This window comes from Chelon labrosus, assembly GCF_963514085.1.
Source record: "Chelon labrosus genome assembly, chromosome: 5".
NCBI lineage: Eukaryota > Metazoa > Chordata > Actinopteri > Mugiliformes > Mugilidae > Chelon > Chelon labrosus.
In genome coordinates, this window is record NC_140341.1 from 10,879,431 (window position 1) to 10,904,944 (window position 25,514).

Consider the following 25,514-nt stretch of genomic DNA (forward strand, 5'->3'; position numbering starts at 1 on the left):
AATGATCAAGAATAATGTGCGGTGCTTTGTAGCCACCCAGGTCACAGCCTGCATACAAATCTGCAATAAGGAGGGGAGGCAGGGAGGGGAGGGAAAGCTAGGGACGAGGCAGGGGGATCTGAAACAGTGGGTGGGTTTGAGAGGGGAAGAGAGGGAGAGGCAGAGGGTGAGGATAACCGATCGCAATAAGGCGGGTCATTTCTGTGTAGCAAGTTCAGAGATTCTGCGGGCCCTTATGGGGAAGAGGTGGAGGGAGGTAAAGGGGAGGGGAGGCTATTTGGGAGAATGGGGGAGAGGTAACAGGGTGGAGGGGGAGTACTGCGCAGGCTGAGGCCCAGAGCTGTATTCAGTGGGGGTATAGGCTGCTCCAGCGCCAATACTACTACAAAGCTGGACTCCTAGGGTTCATGAATAAGGCGAGGAAATGATCAGAAAAAAAGGAAAAAGAACCCTGAGAGATGTTTAGACAGATGGCCCACTTAAAACGACGCAAGGACACAGACAGAGAAAAGTGATTTTAATGAAACTTCATATTCGGCAAATAATTGATCTTTACTCCCCCTCCCCCCCTTAAAATCCCAGCAGAAAGGTGAAAGTAAATTTAATGTGTTACAAGTGCCTGTCCAACAGACATTAAAAGATACTGGTCGCTTTAAATCCTTTAGATTGAATTAGATTGACATCATGAGAAGGGGGCTGGGAGAGAGGGAGAGGGAAGGGGAAAAAAGGAGAGGCACGGAATCAAATGGAAGACGTTCAGAAAAGAGCCGTGGCGCCAAAGAAAATAGATAGCAGGGGACTTCTCTCCTCCTCCAGTCGTTCTTAAAGGGCCACTGAGAGCCTTTGAGGGAGAACACGCTAGTCAGTATTTTTAGAAATTTCATTTGATGGGATTCTGGCAAACATCTCTGCTCTGGGCCTTAGATGTAATATCAAATGTTACTTGCTGGGGACAAGATGATGTTTTATGAATTTAGTGAGAATGAATTATTAATGGCCAAACTGCTATCAAATATCTAAAATGTGCAACTAATTATTTGATGGGGGAGACAGTAAAAGAAGAAAAAAAAAAAGAAAAAAGGTACCGCTTTTGTGATTCTATCAAATTAACGCTGATTATTTGACCATATCAAACCTTCACACTCGAATTCCCTCATAAGAGAAAAAAGCCAGAGGAGATTTCTGATGTTCCCAGTTGCATGGCGGAAGGTTATTGAAGGCTTTGACTAGGAGAGCATATAAAATGTAAGGTGTAGCACCAAGGCACATTATAGTGGCATACAGAAAATCACCAAGCCTACAGTTTAGCCAGAAAGGACGGAGCGCCTCCCGGGGTGTGCCTCGCCATATTAATGCTGCACGGTCTAGGTGCGGTGCCAACCCACTACCTATCCTTTATAATCATAATCCATTTCCACTGCTATTGTCCTCCACGGAAAAGTCTCACTCCATGAGATCACCAAATGAGTGAGGGAGAAACGAAGGAGGAGCAGCAATGACAGTGTAGAAATCGTGCATGAGTGCATGCGTGTCTGTTGGAGGCAGGAGCTCACCAAGTGAATGCCTTATTAGAAAGTCCCCCTGAAACCAACCTGCCTATCCCACCCACAGTCTCCCCTCGGCCTCACCCAAACCTACCGAGGCCTAATCATACGCTTGGATTTCTCTTAGATGACACGACCATAGCACTGCAGCAGCAACCACTCCGCTTCTCGAACGCGGGATTAGATTTGGAACGGCGACGAAAAACCCAAAACAGCTTGATTCTGCGGCCCACGCTCAACAGCCTCGTATCAACGTTCGAGCCACGTTTATTAACCCCTCTAACGCAGCTCCTCTCGCGTTTTTCGTGAGGGTGCGCGTGTCTGCCTCAAAGGCCCGTCTGCCCCGCTCGGGGTCTTCATTACTGAGTGAGTGAGCGGTAGCTGTTCTGCTTGGGCGATGAAGGGAGCAAAGAGGTTTGCCTCAGAAAATGGGTTTTCTGGATTTTGCTTAATCAGATTTTGGGTTGCTCGGTTAGCGAAACCGTACCAAAAGGGTAGAAAGATGGCCTTTAAACATTTATAATATCTTGAATGACCTTGATGTATAAAGAAAAACGTTTAAATAATATTATTTTGGACAAATAATCAAAATGCAGCCTACAACCTGAGGCTTCTTCCCAGACACTTTTAGAATAGTGGCACAGGATATTATGTGTGCAATTTGGGCAACTCAGAACTGTTCAGACTGCACAACCTCAGTGAGTTTACCCCAAGACCATGTCCTGATACTGATGTTTTTTGCTTGTATTATGCACATTTTGTCTATATTATATACATATTGTACATATATATAATATTCTGTGCCTATATGTGCACTTTCAGGGAAAATAATTCCCAAATCAAGAGGGAGGTAATGCAAAAAGTAAAGAAAAATAAAAGCTGCCTTAAAGGCTCCATTGTGTGCGAGTGTGTATATGTGTGCACTTCCTTCTTTGTATCTATACCATATACATATATCTATAGAAGGGACAGCACTCACTTAGACCCAAACACACTGACCTTTCTAAGTGTCCTGTGATTATGATAGCCTGCCATTACCGCAAACACTCCAGGTGAACGCACTGTACTGCAGAAGCAGACGCGCGCACCACTGTGGCCTCAACTGCTCGCCGCCATTGATTTTCACTTAAGTCTTACAGGTCCAGCATACACCTCTAACCCCCTGCCATCCACAATATTTACCTAGTTGCCAATATTTTGTCAGGGTGCCGTGGCGACAGATATGTGTACAATGTGGCTGAGAGGCCTGTCCTTTGACATCTGCGCCGGGTCTATTCAACCGGGCACCACGGGGGAGCCAAGTATGAGGTGCCCTCTTCATTCGTTTGTTCCTGCTCCGGCTCCATCCACCTGCCCATCTAACCGCCCTCTTTTCTCCTGCCTTTCGCTTGTCCTCACCCATTGTCGCCTCCTCTGTATATTGTTTGTATGTTGGAAATAATGGCCTTCCTTTCACGATAAGCTGGTCTCTTTAGATGGGCTTTCTTGTTAGTAAGTGTAACCTTCAACAGGCACAAACTAAATCATCGCGAAACAGAGCAACACAATGTGACCGCGGTTCTTGCAATTCACCTGTAGTTTTTCCAACAGGGCGGTGAAAACGTGTGTATCTATAGGGGACAGGCCTTTTGGATCCACATCACATTAAAAAGATTGCTAACAATCATACATCACTTCCATTTTCACTCGTTCTCCCTTTTCTTTCACTTGAAATATCTTCGCTTAATACTTTTACGCTTCATTTGTACCTTTAGCCGCTCACAAAATGTGTTTGTTTTCTCATTTTATGCAAAAAATAAAAATAAAATCCTTAATTTAGCTCAGCTTTGACTATTTAAAAAAAAAAAAAGGTTGTGCACACTTTCTGCAGCTTGCACCCTCATAATAATAAGACAGAAACCAACACCTTTCCTCAAAATAAAATATCTTAGGTAAGGCTGGCCTTCTCCAGAGGTTCAGCCAATTCCCAAGTGGTGGATGTTGTCAGAGGCCAGTCATTCTCCAAGTAGTTACCAGGGAAGTGTAAAAAAACAGGAATGCAGAGGTCAGGGGTGACCACTTGGCTTCCCATTTCATACTTGCATGTAATAAAACCCATGAAAACCCATATGTACATAGCACACAATAAACATGTGCCTTTAGGCTATAGGCTGCTCAGACAAGTGGGAAAGCCAGGCACTGCAAAATAACCCCTCCCTTGCCCCTACACCTCTACCTGTTTGTGCAGGACGAGTCTCACTCTCAGAGTTGAGTCGGGTAATATTCAATATTATAGCAGCCATCCTATCTGAATATTCATGGATGGCACATTTCCAAGTCCAGTGGTGAAGGAGAAACACGGGCTACAGCGCAGATTAAAAGCAGGAGTCAAAGTCCTGGGGAGGAAGGGTGGAGGTGTGTGTGTGTGTCTCTGGGTCTGTGTGCGCGTATGCGTGTGTGTGTGTGGGGTGGGCAGATTTTAATGCATGGTCAGAAGCAGGCATCATTGATTTCAACACTAAGTGAAGGACAAGGAGTGGAGAGCTCGATTCCAAATCAATGACACAGTCCAAAATGTCTGCCGTGCCGGGTGCAAGGCTCCCAGATTAGTGTGCAAAACTCAGAGTGGCACGAATATTGTCAGACACACACGTGACAAAGCCTCCAGGAGGGGAAGACAGTCGGTCACAAAGACACACCACCTGATATAGACAGCCCTGTCCCGTGTGACGTATATGGTTTGGTTTACTTCCAATCGTTTTAAAATAATAACAATAAAATAAAAAAAATAAAAAAAACAGAAGCTTGTCTACGCATGGCATATGCAAAGGAGAACCACTTACGGGGATCCTATAGAGACCAAAGCAGTGGGTGTGATGGACTAATTAAGTAGGGCCTGTGTACTCAAACATCAATAGGTTCCATCAGACTGCACATAGCTTCTATAATGGCCCATACCCAATCATGAAGGGAATACTGCTGATTATACACCTGCACATATGCACACATTTAAACACATGCAAAGCTAACAGAAATAGTGCTAATATTAGTTTTATAGATACATATACCGATTATTTCAAAATTTCATCTTTTTGATTATTCCTCCCCCTATTAATGTGTTTTTTTTTATTGCTTTTAAACGCATTTAAATCAATAAAGCAGCAAAAATAGGAAGCTGAAAAGAAAGATGTTAATCAATTTGCCCTGATCCTTTGACTGGTTAAAGAGTTGGGGGGGAAGAGGAGATATCGCACAAAGAGGAAGAAAAGGGAAGCCTCTGACTGTTACCCGAGTGGAGGTGCGAGCAGAAATTAAAATGTTTCATATCGAGCAATCCGAAATGAATTGGGTGAGGCGAGAGGGAGAGAAAAGAAAAATCAATGGATCTCTGGCCGCGGTGAAAGGGACGGCATCACGAATGGGATTTGCCAGTGGGGCACAGCAGCTGCCAAATAACCTAGAGCTAAAGAATTACAATAATACTGATGAAGTGTGTGAGGGCTTTTAGAGGCATTGCTGGAAAATTGCTCTGATGGAGGCATAACAATGCTATCTAATTCGAGTGCCCTCTCTGCGGTTCTGAAAAGGCACAACATCAGATGTAACATTACCTTGTGTTACTGCTAAAGCCAGTTGTACATAAAGAAAGAACGAGAGAGAGCGACACAGAGGAGGGTTATTTTGTGTGATGTATGGATTTACATCGTAGTGTGTTTGCAGCGCGACACACGCACAATATATAAAACTACCAGTGGTCAAGCTTTGGGAAACAACCTGGTCTGCAGTTTTTATTATGACAGCTGTACAGTGCACGCAGATGAAAAGAAAGAAACAAGCGAAAGCATAATAGAAAAAAAAAACAGCCTTCTATTCCTTCATTTCATTTTGAGCATGCAGCTGTAATAGATATGAAAAAAAAAAATCAGCAGAGGAAGGAGGGAGAGATAAGACGGGGTGAAGAAAGGGATGAGAGGAACAAGCTCCCATCATCTATTTTTATGCTGCATTTAATTTACATTTTCCTTTTGCTGCCGATAAAAGCGGACAGGGAACACAAGGACGGTGACACAGAGAGAGCTCCCCGGGTCAGAGGGCAGCAGTTAACCTGTCAGAAGCAGAGTACTGATTAGAATAAATCTACACACTCACTAGAGGTCAACTCCGGGCTCTGCTACCAGCCTGACCCGCCACTCTCTTTCAGCGTCCACCAGCTATGTGGCGTGTTAGCGTGTGTGTGTTTGGGGTGATTGCAGATCTGAATGAAAATGTATATTAGTGTGTGTGTTTGCTTTCATTCACATTCCCATTATATGTTTAATATGAGAATGCAGAAATTAACAAATAAGGCTAAAAGCCCTCCTGAGTGTGAAGATATCATGTACTGTTGTTCAATGTACGGTTGTGTTCGCTTTTTGTTTGTATGTATATGTTGGTCATGCCTGCATTATATGCACTGTTTTGTGTTTTCTGTGACAGACTGTGGAAACAAATTTCCCTATGGGACAATAAAGGCTATCTATCTAAAACCAAGGTTGGCATCATGTACGAAGGTCTGATTCTTCTGAGAGAACCATGCAAACCCCACAAGGTTGATGTTACCCCAGTATGTGTATCATTATTTTCAGATTTTTATAGAGATTTCTGCTGCACGCGCTTTACTTTAGAACAGATTTGTGTGTCTGTGTGCTGAGGAGGTGACACATCAATAAATATTATTTTTTGCTTTCCTTCAATTTCTTTAGAGACCAACAAGTAAAAAAAAAAAAAAGAGTTAAGAGAGACATGAGGAATATTGCTCCGTAATAGCAGAAATAGAAACAGCGATCGTTTAGTAATACATCTACCCGCAGCTATTTATCCTAAACTCACACTGCCTGTAGAAACTGACAACTCTGAAAAAGTAAACCACCGAGCTGTTGTCCACATCTCTTCTTTAATGTGAGTAGAAGGGGAGGGCCCGCTCTGTGGGATGGAAATCTAACACACATAAACACTAGACTTCATCTCTGGGGCTCAGAGGGCAAGACCCTGCGGCCCTCTTACAGAGGATGAAAGAGCTATCGTTGAATAAAAGAGTGAGGCTGCCAGTGTACACACACACGCACGCTGCCAGATGCGTGCACGCACAAAGAATACCTCATATGAAGAGCTGGAGGCCATAACAGTGTGAGCTACCATGTGGGATGTTTCTGGGCCCACACCTATGGAGGGTGTAAAGCCGCTGCTGAACGTGCAGGGTAAAGTGAGGTTACCCGCTGGAGAACCGGGAGGCTGGGGTTGCACAATCATAGCAATAGCAATGATTATTAATTTGTCTTTAATTTTCAAACTTTTATAGTAGAAGCAGAGATATGCTATTTTAGACTAATACATTTGGACATCTAGAGTTTCCTGCTCTTAATTGCTTCTATTGCAAGCAACGTTGATGAGTACAAGGGCCCTTCTCTGCACCCAGACAACAAATAGAACAAATATTCCTATGTACTTTGAATTTTCATTCGTACATTACATTTTAGAGGCCACTAACAAGAAATCCTCACACATCTGTTTCCAGTGACGATTCACTGATGGCCTTCCCATCAATACAAAAACTGTTCTTGCCTCCAGCTTCTACATTTCCAATAATTATTTATTTATAACCAGCTTTATTTATTTGTAGAGGATACTTCAGCACGTCAATGCCCAGCTTTATAATAGTGTATGTTGGGCTTATTTGCCTGGGGCAGCAAACCAGCCATTTGAAGATTTAAAAGGTACACTGTCCAATGTTTTTTTCTCTACAGTGAAAATCTAAAATGATAAGATCATAACTTGCAGGTATGCTTGTCAAAACTGTGTAACAAAATGTTAAAATCATAATAAATAATGCTATTGTTTTAATCATGATTGTATGATTAAATCAATTTGAAACACAAAATCAAGGAGCTAAAGGACCCAGACTCATAAAGACAAGCAGTGATGCAGGAAGAAAAAAAAAACAACAACAACAAAAAAACAAAACAAAGGTAGCTAACACAAAAGACACTTTTGGACCAAACAGTCGCGGGGACTCCCCGAGGGTGACGACCCACTGGGGAGCTACCAGAAAACTACATACCTTCAAGGACCTTTTCTCAGTTTGCATTCACTCCGCCAAAGAGAACACTGAAGTCACGTAAGAGAGGTTGGTGGTTGGTATAGCAACAACACTTAGTCCTGAGCAACATACGACAACGTCACTTTTAGGCTCGATAATGCCTGGACTCCGTTGCGTGTCTATTTCTCTGCGTTATGTGCTATTTTTAAGGCTTACGATAAGAGCTGCAGTTGTGGCATGGCATTTACTAGTGTTTACATCTTGGCCAATCTCTGCACACTTACTGGAGCCATCACTCAAAGACCTTCTTGTGCTGGGAAAGTATCTACCCTGAAGAGGATATTTTCAGTGTCCGTAAGTGCCGTTGTATTTCTCTGTATTTCGCGATTCTCATTGCACAGTTATACGCCGTTCAGGAGTAACATTATGACCACCTGCCTAATATTATGCAGGTTTCCCTTGTGCCTCCAAAACAGTTGAGGCCTTCTGAGGGTGTCCTGTGGTGTCTGACAACAGGATGTTGTTAGTGGGGGCCTTTGGGTCCCATGGGTTGAGGAGAGGGGCCTCCCACAGTGGATCATCCCACAGATATTTTAACGGTTTGGGATCCAGTGAATTTGGAGGCCAGGTCAACACCTTGTGCTGCTTTTCATGGTTTTTTGAGTTGTTCCTAAACCGTTTTTGTGTGTGTGCCTGTGTCAGGCTGCATCCTGCTGGGGATGGCTGCTGCCATCAAGGAGTGTCATTGTTATGGGGTGGGGGTGCCTGGTCTGGTCTAGGTGGGTGGTAAATGTCTAAGTATCCACACGAATGAATGCCAGGTCCAAAAGTTTTCCAGCAAAACATTGTATAGTCACAAGATGGTCAATGATATTCACTTCTCCTGTCAGTGGTCTTAACGTCGTGGCTGATCGGTGTATATTATCGTCGCATCAACATATGTAGGCTTTAAGCTCAGGACTTGTTGTGTATCTGCATTTCAAAGTGAGAGTGTGTACCTTTAAATATTTGTTGTTGTAGAGTAATAAAATTCCTGAATGAAGCAGGCGCTTATGAAGCAGCGCCAGCAACACACAATGCCCACAGGTAACTTCTATCTCTTTCTTTGTGTGAGTCAGCCAGAGAGATCAGTGGTGTCAGAACTATCAGGCCCCAGTCTCAACAGAAGGGGGTTGGTGGTGGGGGTGGGAGGGGTTCAGGTCAGGGGAACTCTTTCTTCCTCTGACCTATTGTTCTTCCTCGGTTTGAAAACACACCGGAGCTCTTTCATCCGCGGCTCTGCACCCAGAGAAACAGGAAGTGTCGGCATCACAGACTCCATCCATCATCTCCAGCAAAAAGACCTGTCACATTTATAGACTTTTGACTCTCATTGTTATCCACTTCTAACATGACTGACTCACACCATTACTCGTGGCGGGGTGAACATTGTCATCATAATTCCCTTTCTTTTACAGTGATGGTTTCGAGCTCTGCGCTTTTCTTTGATATTTCTGCATTTCTTGATTTTCACCGCCGCTATTTACTGTCAGAGAGTGACATGACAAGCGTTTGAATCTGATATGGCTTAAGCTCTCCTCCTTGAGACTGACCAGAGCAGTTCACTTAGACAGGCTTAACTCTCCTCATCTCTCCTCCACCCAGCTCCAGGCCAACTCTAATAGCAATCAATGAAGACCCAGACACAATAGCTAATTCAATTTCCCTGCACCAGTTTTCTCATCAGGGCTCAAGGTCCTGTCCCCAGCTGATAGGGCCCCAGAACATGTCTGGAAGTGTGAGGATTTATCCAGGCTGTCAACCGACCCTTCTGTAATAGACACAGATAACCGGATTGTTAGAGGAGAAGGGAGAGCGGAGTGAGGTGAGGAGCAAAGTGAGATGAGGAGCTCACCTGCCTGCATGCCCAAAGTGAGGCCCTTACTCGAAGCCGCAAGACACATCCCTCTCCCACATCTTCTACCAATTCCCTCTCCTCTCGATTAAAAAAAAAAAACTTAATCAAGAGACTCCAACTCCCACTTCACTCTCTTCAATGAGATTTCAGAGACTTAGGGCAAGAAGGGTGGAAAAAGAGGGGAAGAGACCTAGAAAGGAGGTGGAGGAGTGTGGTTCATGTCTGAGGGGCGCCAAGGGGAGATTAACATCTGTGTGGCTTCGGTTGACTTACCTGGGGTTCCCAGATGATTCCCCGGCTGCAAAGCGGCGTGTATCCCAAATGGCGAAAAGTGAGAGAAGAGTGGATAAGAAGAGAGGCGGCACCCTCCTTTTGCTGTCTGTCAACCGGTGACCCATGGGGCAGAGGTTTGAGGAGAAGGGATCAAAGACAAACCGAAGAGGAGGGAGAAGCAGTATGTGAACAAATATAGGGGGAAAAGATATAGTCAATGATCTCTTTCTGTCTCCTTCGATCTCTGCCTCCTTTATTCCCCCCTCTCTTTGCTTGGCCTTTCAGCTCTCCTGGACAGTAACCTGCTGTCCACACCAGTCATAGTAAATAATACAAGGCTAGAGTGAGGCCTAAGTGCACAACAATCTCCTACATGCATTGGGATAACAGAGTAAACAATACAAACATCAGAGACACAACAGCCCTCGGGCTCTGCATCCTGGCTCGCACACAGCCTCTGTGAAGTAGGTGTTCATGCGTGTGTGTGTGTGTGTGTGTGTGTGTGGGTGAGCATGTGTGTGTGCACGCACAGGCTTTTCTTTTTTCTTCCTGCGTGTACACGCACGTTCAAATGTCATGTTCAGCAGTGTGAAAGCAGATATACTCGCGTCTCTAGCACCATTCGGGATCCCCGGTGAGAAGACATCTGATGGCAGATGCTGCAGTCTGATGGCAACTGAATTATCCAAACACACCAAACCATTACCTGTGCCTAACTTTTATGCACACATGGCAGTGCATTCACACACACACGCGCGCACGCAAGCACACACATCCAGTTGTGTGTGCACATGCAAGCACACATGCTCAATGATACACAGCGGAGGCATCATCACAGTCGAATTCGAAGCTCCTAAACAACAATTGAAAAAAAAAAGACACCCCAATTTGGCATGGACTGAAACAAGCAAAGGCAAATCCATCCTTTAACAACAAAGGAAATGGGCAGTAAAATGCACTGAAACACTGATTTCCATCCCTAATGCATCAGACATGGTGGGGAGATGTTGCTTCTGAGGTCTTGAATGGCGTGCCGGCAGTTGTCATCTGCCTGCTGTACAGCGAGTTAAAGCTGCCATGGCAGCCCGGTCCAGACTGGTGTACAATGAGCTGGATGCAAGCCAAAATGTCTCCTCTCCAAACATCACACATTTCAGACAAGCCTTTCAACTCGCACAGGATAGAGGAAGAGCTGAATTCACAGAAAAAGAAAAAAGGAGAAATAATTCAATTTATTATGAGCATGAAATGACAGTTGAGAGGTTGGAAATTTCCAGAAACATCTCAAAATTTTTTTTTTATTTTTAATTATTTTTTTTTTTAAATAAAACTGAGACAATGGAGCAATGGCACCGGCGTGATTAATGGAAACGTCAGATAATTGTTTCCTGGCAGCATTTCATTATTCCGCGCTCCTCTCTCAAAAGCCTCAACTAAAGCAAGAATTCATAAAATATGTAATTTAGCTCTGACCTTTGGCAGAGTTCAGCAGGTCCCCATCTGTGTGTGAGGAGCAGAGAGGAGCAGAAAGAGAGAAGAATGATGACCCCTTTAACAGCTTGCCTGCGACTACCTGCTGATCCAAAAACACTGGCCAGACATGAAGCCCCTGCATAGTCAAAGGATCAAACAGGGCCAGAGAATACTGCTTATTTCAGAGAAACAGAAAGAGGGGGTTTTTCGGGTGGGAGGGTGGATGAATGGGGGGGTCCAGCGGTACGTTTTGTGCTACTTTGGCCACTGGGGAAAGCAGAGGAGGAAGGGGGTAAGAAACAGGGGGATGAGGGAGAGATGGAGACAGTAAGGAGGACAGGAGGACCCACGCAGAAAAATAACATTAAAGAATGATAACGGGCTAATGCCACCGTTAGAGATAACCCACACCTTGACTGCTGGGGGAAGAGGAAAACTGCACAAACTGTAGTGTTTGAAGCCTAATCCCCTTTTACATTCTTAATTAGGAAACAACAAGGCATAAGCCTCTTTTCTGGGCTGACCCACACAGACTAAACTCATACGTGTGGGTGTGTTCAGATCTGAGGAGGAAAATTCTCCTCTCCTGCGGTTACTGCCGGCTATGCCGAAACACACGTGAGGTAATTTTGCAATTCAGCTAATTTTCTTTTTGAGTGGCTTAGATAAATGTGTATTTACTTGTAATCTGCATCCACAGAAATTACACGGTACAGGCATGTTAATGAAGTACCGTAATGAGTGTAGATGTATACCCTTCACCTGATGTTAAACGTTTATTGATTTTAACTAGCAATGATCATGTGGACGTATCTCTTCTTCCCACACACACATCTACTCTCCTCATCCACGCACTGGCCTTGTATCACTCGCGGGCCTCTGGCGTCGACACACGGCCTTAAAATTTATGTCCTCTCTCTCTCTCGCGCACACACACATATACGCATGCACACGGAAACAGCTGGAGAGCACACAGGGGCGGGCGACGCGAAATGCCCACAATGGCTCCAGAGGGATTAATTTCTCCCACTTTATTTGTTTATTACTGCATGGAGAGCAACCGGGGTGGCAGGCGCACAACAAACAGGATATAGTAGTGAGTGGCTTCCTCCTGTGGTTTCTGATGCCACATGCTGATCCCTATATTAAGATGACTAAATCTGGCGTGCAGCGTTGTTCTCCTCCAGCATACAGGGCGAGTGAGAGTACGTTGTCGCGCACCGGATCTGAAGATTTTACTCCCAAAAACAAACTGTGACGCATATATGAATGAAATATTACACTGTAAGCACACACATGTGAGAATTTGTGTGTAAGAACAATATAAGATGAGAATGAATTGAAATCAGTGAGATGCTTGCAGATGGCATTTATCCACACGGGGCGTTTAATTTGGAGCACAGCTATGGTGAGATTTGGAAGTCAACTTAAATCATATGCCTTGTGTATTGCGCACCATCTTTGAAGGATGCTGGTGTTTTACAGCAGACCTGCAGTTTGTCCAGTAGCCACAAAAAATGACCTTATTATAACCTAATATGTGTAAAAGTAGTAATCTGCGTCACTGACTCAAGCTGTCCTTTTGTGACCTGCTGAAGACCGTGCAAAGTCTTTGTTAATGTTCATATTTTAAAACTACAACGGACTCAAAACTGCAATCCAAAGTCTAAGACAAATTTAAACAAGAGAACATGTGCAGCAAACAGAAGACAAGAAAACCTGCACGCAAACTTTATGTGCTGGATTTTCCCAAATTCTGCTTTAGAAACAGACAGCCTGAACAGTTTCCGTTAAAATAAATAAATAAATAAATAAATAAAAAGCCTTCGTTACATATAACTATCTGAAAAGAAAAACCTCTAAAATGAGGCTAGTGAGTGCGGAACAGAATGTCCAATTTTAGATAAATATTCTCAAATCAGTGGAACTTAATCTGGGTCCCAGTGTCACACAGGATGAGCCTGACCTCCTTTTTTTTATTACACCCGGAGATATTTTTGTACCTTCTTAAGCCACATTCCTCCCTTCTCACAGCGAGAATCTCACTCTGGCTATCTGGGACTAATGAAAGTCATATTTACAGTACCCACACGCACACAGGCACACACACACGCACACAGGCACACACACACACACACACATGCAAATCACTGTGAGAAGCCAAAAAAAAAAAAAAATACCTACGAGTGTGAGTGAAGGCAGGTAAAGACATGAAAACCAGAGATGCCTCTTGAAAGTCTATGGCATGGCTCGCTTGAAAAATGAGCATCGAGCAGCGAAAAGCATTAATTAGTCACAATGGAATAAAATCAACCCTCATCATCAAACCATTAGCTTTTGCAAGCAAAGAAAAAAAAAAGGACTTCTCTCAGATTAATTATATAATGTCCATTCACTGTTTGTCCGTGTTTTAATTTCCAGCTAATTTCCAGCTAACTGGCAAAATGATATTCAATTACTTAATTAAGTATGATCCAGCTGCGTGCCATCTCTCCACACCAGGGGCTGTCTCCCTGTGGGCTGCTGGTTTAAGCCTCTCTGCACTAATTATCACACTGACATTATCAGACTCTACCTGGCATTCTCCGTTACCTTAAGCGCTGCACCATTATGGACCGCTTCCCACAGCATCATTTGAAAGGACAGTGAGTCATTATATGGCAGGGACTCGCGGTTTTGCTCCACTAAAAAGAAGACATTTCATACTTTTTTCCCACTTTTATTCCGCTTTGGATGGATTATAAACCATTGTCATTTGAAATAATTAACAAATTTGAATAAAACTCCACTGTAGTCACTGCCTAGAATAAAAAAACAGACCAAAATAAACATGGCAGCACTGAGACAATGAATATGTTTGCTATTATACTGCGAGTCAAAGGGACGCTATAGATATAAACATCCTGTGAGCTGTAATATGTCCTATAAATGACATAAAAGAAGTCTACCCATACTCTTGTCAGTAAACACAAATAACTGATAGCGCCTACTCCTGCTAGCTCTTATATTCAGTAGGCATATGCTATATTTTTAGGTGATAATAGGGTATACTGTTTGGATGGAAATACCTAATTAAAAACACCTAGGGACCCAAGACAGTGCCCATACAGAGAGTCCAGCCCACCCATGTCTACCTGACAACTGACAGCCCAATCTGATTAAAGGCTGACGAGAGGAGGGGCCTCCACCGGCCGTCCACGGCAGGCCAAAAGTGATCACCATGGCGATGGGTGATTACAGCTGTCAAACGCATCCTCCGTCCTGCTGGCACCGGTTTGATTGCGCTCAGCAACAATGACAGACAAGCTTAGCATGCTCTCCACCAACCGCCATCACACTCGCTCCCTCTCTGCTCCATTCAGCCGACATTCAACATTCACATGGCCACGCAACAGTCGTGGCATCCCGGCCCAGTTTTAATTGTTTCTCTCTCCCGTCTCCTTTTTTTTTTTTTCTCCCCAGCTGCAGCCTCATCTTTCTCTCTCTCTCTCTCTCTCTCTCTCTCTCTCTTCCCGCCTCTGTTCTCCTGTCTCCCTCTCCTCTCCCTCTCGCATGTGGACAGCTCAGAAGTGCAAGTGTTATTACATGAAACTCCCGCTGTAGCATTAATTGAAGGGAGATATGGTGGGACAAAAGCGACGGGGGGTAGAGCATGTCCATTATCACTCCTGCTTTCAACAGGTCTCACATTTGGAAACTGCAAATTGCAAAAACTTGCAAGGGCAAAATGTTTGACATTATTTGATCTGCAACCATATGGTGCAAGCCGGGAGGGGGAGTAAACACAAAAACAGATAAATAAGTAAACAAAAGGAGCACGAGATGCAGGCTGCACAATGGGAAACGTGGCCAGAGAGAGCAAACAAATCAAGAAAATAATTATCTTTAAGGTGTAATTAATGAGGGGTTTTGCTTGCAAATGTCAAACGCTCTCCCCCCTGACTAACTTCTCTTCCTGGTCGCCTCTCCTTTGCCATGCCCTTGCCTCCTATCTTATGGCTGACAGTGACAATAGCCATACTGTGGATGCTAAACAGCCTATCGTGAAGTCTGGGAGGCAGGGCTACAAGTTCACATTGAGAAAAACATAACCTTCCTGCTAGCTTTGTGACGGTTGATTTAAGTTGGCGGTATTAATGAAGTCCAGTGTAACTGGACAGGGCTTCCATATCCTCTCTTAATTACCTGGCTTTGTCTTGGCATGCTTGTCCTTAATCTGACCTAATGTGGCTAATAACTGAACTTGAAAACAATCAAAACAGCAATTAGAAACAACAGCCGAGAAATGCTGAATTCTCAAATTAATGCAGCAAAATGGTCCGCTGCCTTTCATGTCAACAGGATGAAAAAAAAAAAAGGCCTTCCAGGTTTTAGAGGAAAAAAGGAGGCAAAGATAAAAAGAGAAAGAAAATAGAAAGACAGAAAAACTATTCTCAACTGTATTAAGAAGGGAAAGCTTTTTCTAATTAAATAACAGTAAAATTTGATTTTACGACAAAAATACAGTAAATATCACATGAAGTTTATACTTGAATATATGGCACAACTTTGAAACACTGACCAAATCATTTTAAAGTACATAAACCATCGCCCTTCTTTATTTTTTCCCCCCTTTTTTCTCTATCCTAACCCAAATACATCTTCAAGGAGGTCTTGTTTAAGCCTGTAAATTCCTTGAAAGTGGATGAAATTAGGATCTGCCTATTCCGGTTACAGTCCCGGCATGGTACTGACAAAAACAGATGAGTGTTTCTCCTGAGGGAGGGGATTGTGGGTATGGAACGAGTTAGCGGCGCCTGTTATTGCAGCTGATCATAAAAGGCTACGTGCATGGGAATTCCACAGTAAAAACTGGAAAATGTTTGTTCCTATAAAAACATGTTAATGCAAAACAGTTAGGCGAAAGACAAAACTTAACAACGGTTAATAAGGTCATAAAATGGGTGAATTTAATTGTGCGCGGTGTGTTAATTAATGTGAACATGTGCTGCTCAGAAATAATAAAAGATTATATTCAGAGGTAACTTAGAACAAATGATTTCTTATTTTAAAAAAAAATAATAATAATAACAATTTAATGAGACTTCTTGTTGGAAGCATGCCCAAACACAGACATTGCTGGAAGATTAGAACAAATGCATAATCACTGGAATCTGCAAAGCCAACGTATTCTTAATTTGCTCTGCCCAAACTAAACCTTGACTGTGGGCACACTGGACAGGAGGCCAAATCCTCCTCACTGATGTTTGACTGAGTCAAGGCACCTCCTCTCTCTGGCCCCCAACGCTGCCTCAATCTACCAATGGGGCTCAGGCAAGCGGATTAGCAGGAATCCTGAGAGGAAGTTTAAACAAGAGGAAACATTAAGTTTGAAATAAAACACAGGAAACGGGGTTAACTACAGCTCCTCCCAGTCAGTACCAGTGGCTGGGCTATTTTTTGCCCAATTATCCTTGGTTAACGGGATTAATTACTCTAACTTCTTTTTTCCTTTTCTTCCTCTCCGAGCAAACGGGCAATAAATCCTTCTCTGTGCAACGCAGTCCAAGAGGGCCACTCCAATTAGCATAACAAGTTACAAAAACATTATGGCTTTAAAGTGCTTTCAGAGAAAACAACATCACAAGCGCACAGGATGCAGGATGGGATTTAGGAGGGCTATTTAATTGAATAAAATGTTTGGGGAGGTGGGAGGAGGGGGGAAACACAACATAGGTGATGCAAGGGAGAGCAGGGACATGAACTAAGGGCCTGCCTTCCACAGGACTGATCCTGACATACAAACACATGCAGGGTTAATGTGCACACAGTTGATCTGAGAGCGCAAAAAAACAGAAGTCAGCTATTTTAAATACACACACAATTAGAATTTGAGTATTTATAAAGCAATTCCAATAGAGAAAATCATCCAGTGAACTGTATAAATGCATGTCTAAACTGTAAAAATGAGTTTTCTGGATAATATTTGCACATCTGAAGTGCAGAGAAGCCACTGCAGTTATGGGACTGCCTGCTCACCATCCGCCGCCGCGTGCCAAAACCCACACCACAGAGTCTGAAGGCAAAAACAGCCGTTTTCTAGCCAACCTGTTTAGCATGAGTCCCACCCAGTCGTCTGCTTTCACTAACCTGTCCTGACAAGTACCCAGATTAACGTAATCTTATATCAGTGCAGAGGAGCAGAAGAGAGCAGATGGACCCCCTGCGCCCCCCCCCACCTCTCCACCCAACGCTAACACACACAGACACAAGCAAGCACGCAAGCAACTGCAAACTCTCACACTCATAAACACACATATTAGACTTAGCTGCAGAGTGCTTAGCATGCAAAACCTGGGCCCCAGCCACAGCAATTAATGTTCTCCCAGCAAATTGCCACAGCTTTGGATGATGCTGTTTGGGGAATGTAACCCTGTATATTCATATGCTGTGTCTCGGCGAACGCTGCGGTCCTGCTGGTGTGCGAGTGTGACCGTTTTAAAGTAAGAAGGAAAAAAAAACAAAAAAACGCTGAAAGGCTTTTTTCATTCATTTGCAAATAAATAAATAATAAAATATATTAATAGACAAGTAATTGAATAAGACGCTCAACAAGAGACTGCAGGCTGGGGAATTGAATTTGGGATTTTTAACACTTGTCATCTGCCGCGTTGAAGTGAGCTTGTCTTTTTACAGTTTCCCTGGTAAATCTCAACAACTTTGCTAAACTGAACAGATGGGCTTGCTAATTAGCAGCGCTCAGGCTGTAAGTTTGTTTATAAAGAGAGAAAGGGTTCCAGACATCTTGACACATTTTATTAACATATCATACCTTAAAGCTATGCTTCTTGGTACCCACCAGGCTCTTTAGCTAAATGCACACACACGTGCAGAGGCAGCCTTTCACACATGCACATACACTTTCGTATAAACATGCCCGTGTGCGTCGGTGCACACACATGCACTGTACACACCAGGGAAACAATAAAAGTCAGCCTTGCGAAACGGAACACCCTGTATGTATGCTCATGAATATGCACAATTAACTCTGTTGGTGTGTGTGTGTGTGTGTGTGCAGGAGCGGATGTCTTCACAGAAGTATAACAGCACATTTTGCACATGAGAGTGTGTGTCCGCTGTATAAATATGTGCGTATGTGAGAGATGGTGTTTGTTTATGAGGGTGTCACCGTGCGTGTCATGCACATGTCCCTGCTAGAGCAATGGCATGCTTCTCTCTCCAGCGGGGCCCCCCTCCTAAATTCACCCCCTGTGGTTTTGTCAGCTTTCACTATTGTGTGTCAGGACACTGACACTAGATGATGTCCCAAGTAGACAGGGTCGGTGAGCTCCCAGAGGGGCCCAGAGTATTCAGCAGCAGGATAGGATGGACTGGGGCTCTATCAGTGCCATTTAAACCTCCTGCCGGGCCCCACTTAGGACAGGGGCGACATAGCGGCACCCACCCACTACGCCGATGCAGTGAGATGTGAAAAACTTAGCTTGAGAACTAAAGTGACAGAGGAAGAGTGCATGATAGAGAGAGATAGAGGGACGGAGAAAAATTCCATCACGAATGCCAGATGATATGGCTCATATCGCTGTTATCATTTTTTTTTTCGACACACACACATACCCGCAGACATACCACAGCCCGGTGTTTCGGCAGGCGCATATTGCCATGGTGATCTTGGTTAAGAGGCTTACATTCGGCCCATGCGGATGGTTGCTGGGGGACACTCCCATTGCCATGGTGATGGCTACTGGGAGGACACTCACATTGCCATGGTGATGATGGCAGGAGCCAGGCATGCCAACCAATGAGATGATGGATAGATGCCATGCAGGAGGCAAAGGGAAAACGTGACTAGAATGCCCGCTTGTTATGTCTACTGTCAAGGAGACTTTTCATAAATTGCATCTTCACACATGGTTACATCCAGCGGCAAGCAGCAGCTTTCCTGCAACGAGATATATTTATGCTTTTGTGGTGAAAACATGAATAATTACATTTTTAAGAAGCAGAGGCAACAATATTCTACACTGTAAAAACACAAGACAAATATAGGGGCTACTCTAAAGATTAAAAAAAAAGAAAACAGTGCAGATTAGAGATTTAACATCGCAGATGGCATGAATTATGGATAGGAAACATGCAAAGAAGGAGCTTCAAATTCAAAGCATGTAGTAATGCAAAATACATCAGAGAAAAACATAAATTCAGTCACTGATGGAACAAGGTTGGAGACTGTTTGTGTCAGCGTTTGTGTGTGAAATATGCATACCACCTAATTCTACATTCCATCAGTAATAATAACAATACAGTAGCAACAAAAGGGATTGGATGGCAATCTGGCGATTTAGCTCCAGATAATAGCTAAAGCCATTCCGTGTGCCTCCCAGCAGAGGGAGGCTGGGACGGGGTTGAGGGCCAGCGGGACAGGGCTGTGAATCAAGGGACCCGGGCTGCCTGAAGGCATGGCCCTGGTCCAACTCGAGCTCAGTGTAAGAGACTACCAAGAGTTGTTTCACATATGTTTATGAGAGTATGAGCAACAGAGGAGGCGGGATATAGCCGGAAATGTGCCAGATTCATCCTGTGCATTTTATTCTAGAACACACAATTGCATACGCTAACACATGTATCTCAGTATCACTTATCTCTTCTGTCCTTCCATCTAAAAGGTGGAGGTATCTGCAACCAGCCCGCAACTAAAAGGTCAACAAAAACAAGACATAGACCGTAACACCTCATACTGCTTTGCCAATAACACTTACAATCAGACAAAATAATCCAAAACTTAATACATGTTGCTCACCTGATCAGTGTCCCAAGAGGCTATCAGCCACTAGGAAAACCCTTAGGCAGTGGGATTTAAAAAAAACCCACACATACTGGACAAATTGTGTATTTGTGTGCGTACGCCCACGCATCAGCAGACAGATCGCTCAGCTTAGAAACAGGCGCTGCACCTTTGACTGCCTAGATTTAGCTTAAGTTGGCGGCTCAGCTAAGATAAAAGATTTAGCTGAGAGACTGACACACAATTCGCCAGAGAAAGAAGGTGTTTGTAACGCATTCGGGAGTGTGTCATGTCAACAAATTTGTCTCTGCATGGGCAGGAGCGCCTGCCGGATACTATCTCACGGTACACCTAAGGTGCAGAGAAACATCCTTTACGCTTGCAGGTAGATAGTAACACAGCCGCAGAAGCATATTAACAGAAGTGAAGACGAGGCTGTTATATGCAATATGTTATGCAATACAATCCACATACTGTAGATTTGTGTCTGAATACGATCATAAAACTCAATCACCTGCTGAAACATTCTGCCTCTTACTCTGCAGTTCAGAGATCTGCACTCTTCAGATACAGCCAAACACACTATAAATATCTATGGGGCACAGCATGATGAATACCATATCAGCTTGGGTGCAATAAAACCATTCAGCACAAACGCAATAATAATTTCCCACATTTCAACCGCATGGAAATTCACTCAGACACAGCAGCCACCCAACAGTATGGAATCCCATGCAGCTGCTAGCAGAAAAATGATCTCTCGAGTCGATTATATCATGTAAAAGCAATAGATGATAAAAGACGACGTTGAGACGATGTCTCAAAATGAAATAATGGACCACTTTAGTCTCTTCATGATACTCATGCAGAACAATAAAGGCAACATATTCAGGTGGTATATCACTTCGCATCCGGCAATTGGAACCGTGCTGTAGTAAATTAAACCCAAACTGAGTGCTCTATGACAGGTACGCCATTAAAAGTGATGGAATCCACTTAATTTCATCAAGGTTCATTATTTAAGATAAGCATTTACGCAAAACCAAATCCAGATTTATCGGATATTTCAGTGCTCATACAGCAATTGGTTTTACTTTCAGTATGGCATTTATTTTTTAGGATCAAAGCTCAGTCATTTACATCAAGACTATATCAAGATCTTAATTATTATTCTGCAGGAATGAAGTTGAAACTGCTGAACGGTGCTGTACTCACCAACTGTTCTCATTAACATTGAAAGATTATGTTAAATGAGGTAAGTTGTTGAATGAAAGAGGTTTTCTGCTCAGATCTCAGATGCCTGAGCTCACCACTGTAGTCTTCTAATTCCTCGAACAAAAACATAAAGATTAGTAATACTGAAAAGAAATGTATTCACAGCTTGATTGTGCAGACCCATCTTTGGAAATTCCAAGCATGAAAAGACAAGTGACGCAAACTCAGTCTGAAACATCTGCATCTGATGAATCATTTTTCTAACTGCAGTAGAATATGTATGGATAGTCGGGTGGTGCTTCTATTAGGAACCTGTGTACAACTTTACTTTGACTCAGGAATACAAAGACATGGAGGACATAATGTCATATTTGTAATTCTTCTGTGATTTTGTTTTAGTTTTTCGCGTACAAGGTCTTGGGGGAGGAAATACGTGTGGATTACACCTTTAAAGACACCCCCCAAACCTGCCGAGCCCCTGAGGAGACCAATAGAGAGCTGCGTAACCAAAGTCCCTGCAGAGACAACAAGCCATGAGAAGTGTGAAACCCCTCGCTAACATGGATTTAAGTTTTCAGAAACGCGCGTCGGTAAGAATGGAAATATTCGGGGAGAAAGAAGAGAACGAGGGGAGAGAGAGAAAGAATGGACAGACTGCTGTTTGACAAATATTGTGAGACGTGGTGGAGGGATGGTGGTGTTTTCATTGCTGACATCAACATAAATTTTCCTGGCGCGGCTCTCCTTGCCCAGCATGGGCTCGGCACTGGGAAACTGGAGAGGAAATTCTCAGAGCCGCAAGGGAGAGGAATCAAAGAACCGGGGCTCTGAGACCTCTGACACACTGAACTCCTTGCTGACCCCGAAACTCTCTATCTCGCTCACACACACACACATAATGGACGTGTACAAATTGACTCACATACACACAATATCCAAGATCAACAGGGGCACACAGTCCGATGGGCATAAACAAAACCGTTACTTTCAAGGCCATCTAGAGTAAGTGCTCATCGTTTTGTGTATTTAGAACCTGATCTATCTGAAAGCAGTACATCTGTTTCTGCCATCTGATAAGTAGTGTTTGTCACTGCGTGGCTCCTGGGGGTGGCGCACACTGGACTGCGTCAGAACTGTGAGGCGTTCAGTGATGGACCAAAGGTTCAATGAGCCCTGTCGGAGGAGCCTCATTAAAACTTGACAGACACACACACACACACACACACACACACACACACACACACACATAGATCTGTGTATGTCATACTGAGCATATACGTGCGCACACACACACACACACACACACAAACGCAAACACGTGTGGCTTGAAATAATGATGATGTAATTAGCCCTGATATCCTTGAAATGTCGGGTGCCAGGAAGTCGGGATGTGCTTCATGTCATCCGCGGCTTCCGAGTGCGAATGTGTGCATGTGTGAGCACACTATGCCGTCGGAGTCGCTGGAGACTGTACAATAAACGTGACGGCCACTCCATTCTGCGCCACAGTGAGTAGGCTTTCCACACGAGCTCCTCCGAAAAGAAGCACACGCACAATGGTCGCCATAATGAGGAACTCTTCCACGCCGTCGCACACACGCACAATTGGACAATTTTAGCAGGTGTGGTGAAGGCAACAAACACCTATGGCATTTCCCAGAACTCAATTCCTGTGTGTGTTTATGTGTTGGGGGAGGGAGTGCATCGTACCTAATAGGTCCTTGCATAGGTTTCATGCCCATGTCTGGGGACCATTCTTGATTGGGCACCAGGTGAAAGAGGGTGCAGCTGGCTAGACTTAAAATAAATTCTGTTTCCTCTGACCCCTGCCTGTGCAAGTGTGTGCGGGTGGATGCACTTTTGTGTGTGTGTGTGTGTATAGTTGGAGGGTCCGGGGCGTGGGAGGGCATGATGAGTGGACAAAGCGACTTTGTGAGATGCCACCACAAAAACACATCATCAATGTGAGAGGAAGGTTACAGAGGTGAAGGAAAAAAAGGGGGGGTTTACAACACTGCTCAACCATGGCAAGTGGTAACCCTTATTTTTTGTGTTTGTCGGTCTTGCCCCATCACCCACTTATTATCAATGGAACAAAGACAACATTCTCAGGGAGTGGAGATGGATTTAGTCCAAGTGCACTATTCTGTATGGATGTAATGAAATCACAACATTTTGTATCGGTGAAGCTGTGATTTCGGAGCTCTGACTGATTCCAAGATTGCAAAAAAAAAGAAAAAAGAGGCGCCGTATAAACCATGACATTTTGGTGTGGCGCCGCTTTATGCGTGTCACCTTCTAGAGGAGCAACAAGGTCCCCAATCAGAGCTCAGAACAGACGCTGAGGCCCACCGAGGTCTGTCAAAGTGTGCAGGCTGTTTTTAATCCACTCTGCTGGAAATCTCCTCTGTAGGCGTGTGCGTGTGTGCTCCGTGAATGTCTGGAGCTGTGGGCATGATAAGCCGCCACAAGATAAAAGCCGGTTTGAACAATGATGTCATGGATTTCCACAAATTTTCTGGGAGGTTGCTGGAGTCAGACCTGAAAAGCCGAGGCCCCCGTTATGCTTTGGCAATCCACCTTCCCTCTGGTATAATAATGTGGCCGCGATAGTTACAAGATTAACCAACGCTGTGGGTCTGAGGCTTTCACTTATCCGTACAATATCACACTCACAAATGTTAGCATCCTCTCCCTGCCTCAGTATATCTTTTTTTTTATCTTCTCTGTGTCAGTAAACACTTGTTCTCCCCTTCCATCAAGGAGGAAAGAGGAGGGTGACTAGAGGACTCCAAATAATGCAATTAAACACTGACCGCAGGGTTCAGTGCTGCTTATCAATACACCCAGCAGGGGAGCAAAGACCAGCTCAAACCAGGGCTTCAGCTCTCCGCTCTATGTAGACAGGCATTTTATTAAAGCACTGCTGTATCCTCCCTCTTTCAAAAACTTGTCTCTCCACTGCTCACTGAAAACAGTGAGCAACACGGGCAGAAGAAGCTAATTGTCAAATGCTGGCTTGCCCGTTATCCATGGGTGTGCTGAAGGGGGCCTACTCCCATACTCAGTGACGAGGGGACAGGTGTGCTGTTCAACAAGTTTCTCCCCTCTCTGCTGTGATTCACTCATGCCGCAGCTGACCTCCATGGGAGGCTTGTCTGAAGCACAGCCAGACTGAGAGCTAGCACACCAGCTTGGGAGCCCACGGAGCACATGAACCAGGCCTGAACAGGGCTTCTGCCACGCAGTGGAGCTCCCAGCCCCGCCCACCCCTTGGTCAACCACTGACAAATGCTCGGTCTCTCCCTGGATCTCTGGTTTCCCCCAACCTGGACACCAGATACCAAGAGGATAAACCCTGTCATACATAATAAACACTGGCCCCAGGGCCTGGTGTGTGATCTCATCATGCATGCGGCCTCTGTAGAAATAAATGTGACAGACTGCATCGAGGAAGTGTGTGTCGGTGCGAGCGGCGTGTGTGCGGAGAGCTTCAAGGGTGCCAAACAGAATGGTACACAACAGCAGTGTGCATCCTCTGTTGCCCCATTATGTGATGCTCTAACGGCCCTCACTCATCTGCATAATGAAAATATGCGCTGATAAGGATGGTTAAACTGACACAAGGTCTAATCAGGAGAAAAATAATAAATAAGTATTCAGACCACAGGGAACCGCTGGTAGAAGAAGAAGGAGAAGAAGCTGTGGGAAGATGGAGAGTGAGTTACAAAGCCAAAAGGGCAAGGCAAAAATTGGCAAGAATTTGGATTTTCACATACTTCACGCAAATATGAAAAAATAAAAAGGGAGGATTGAGCAACAGATGAAAGGGGGAATGTTTCACTACAAAGCCCGACTGGAGTGATGAGTGATTCTAGACAAACAGGGCTGGAGAGTTTAGTGAACAGAGCCAAGCACTTAGGGGACATGAAAAGCAGCAAAGCTCTGGCGAGGTGGTCCGACTGTTTCATCTCTCTGCGGGCTGAGGAATCAATGGGAGCAGGGAGAGAGAGGGCATTCCTGGATGACTGACTAACAGAGACACAGCGAGAGAGGAGGGGGTGACCACGCAGAAGTGGAGAAGAATTATCAAGTAGAAAAGGGCTTAAAACTTAATTGCTGCGGTGCATCATCTCCATCGTCTTCGCTGCCTCCGTGATTACCATGATTATCCTCCTGCCTTCAAATCACCATTACCATCTCCACCATGAGGCACTGGCCTGTTTCCCTGTGGAGTTCTGGGGAAGTGTGTGGCCGTGCGTCCTAGTTAGCTTC